Source organism: Lipotes vexillifer, unplaced genomic scaffold (genome assembly GCF_000442215.2).
Source record: "Lipotes vexillifer unplaced genomic scaffold, Lipotes_vexillifer_v1.1 scaffold560, whole genome shotgun sequence".
Taxonomy (NCBI): Eukaryota; Metazoa; Chordata; class Mammalia; order Artiodactyla; family Lipotidae; genus Lipotes; species Lipotes vexillifer.
Genome location: NW_006792210.1, coordinates 1,937,026 through 1,938,273, shown reverse-complemented (window position 1 = coordinate 1,938,273; position 1,248 = coordinate 1,937,026).

Sequence of the window (1,248 nt, the reverse complement as noted above, 5' to 3'; positions counted from 1 at the left end):
CTTGTTTATAAACTACCCAGTCTATGACATTTTTGTTATAGCAGCCCTGAAGGACTAAGACAGCTGGCAAAGCCGAAATAGGCTAATGGGGACCATTAGACTCCAAGCCCAATGTCCTGTCTACTTTGCTAAGGGGTGATATTCCGCTGAGCTTTAGGATAGCCTGTATCTTGGCTTAAACAGCTTATTTCTGCTTGTAGCGTAGGGATGTGAGGTACTGTGCATGCTCCTGAGGTCATAGTAAACATGCTTTTTTGCTGGAGAAATGTCAGTGATAATAATTATCTGCTGATGGGCTAGATTGTGCTTCATCATCCTTTGCCTCTGTCCAGTACATTCTGCTCCTTCTGATGAGAATATACTTTCCCTTCTTCCTTTACCTAGTGAACCTCTGCCCTACTGTGGCAGGCAAAATAATGCCACCTCGACAAAGATATCCTAATCCCCAGAACCTGTGAATGTTACCTTACCTAGCAAAAGGGACTTTTTAGATGTGATCTCCATCTTGGGATGGGTAGATTCTCCTGGATTCTCTAATAGAGCCCAATGGAACCATATGGGTCATTATAAGGGAGACGAGAGATGGAAGAAAGAGGCCCATGGGCCAAGGAATGCAGGCAGCTCTGGAAGCTGGGAAAGGCCAGGGAATGATCATCTCGTAGAAGCTCCAAAAGGAACACAGCCAGGTCAACACGCTGATTTTAGCCCAGTGAGACATGTATCGGCCTTCTGACCTCCGTTAAGTGTAAGATAATAAATTTGTGTTGTTTTGAGGCACTGTGTTTGTAGTAATTTGTTACAGAAGCAATAGGAAACTTACATGCCTACTTTTAGGACTTAGTTCACACATCACCACCTCCTAAAAGGCTTCTATATCTCCCAAGGCAGACCGAGGTGTCAGTGTTCCCATTGCTTGGAGTATGACTCTATCTCCATTACTGGATTCATCACCAAGAAGCTGAATTCCACTCCATTCTCATTCTTTTCCTCCTCTCTAGATGTCTATTAGTGCGTGAAGTGAGGAATAAGAGAAGTTCAGGTCACTTCCACACTTGTGCTACAAATGACATCTGGGCGATGAAAGGTTGCTGACCTCTCAGCAACTGAATATATTTTTCTCTACCTTTTTGGAGCTCCCTATGGTATAGCAAGCTCGCCTACCTGGGCAAGAAACAGAGTCATTCACCAATCTGGCCCTAACCATCTTTCCAGCCTCATCTTTTCCACTTCCTGTTCTAGACTGCATCA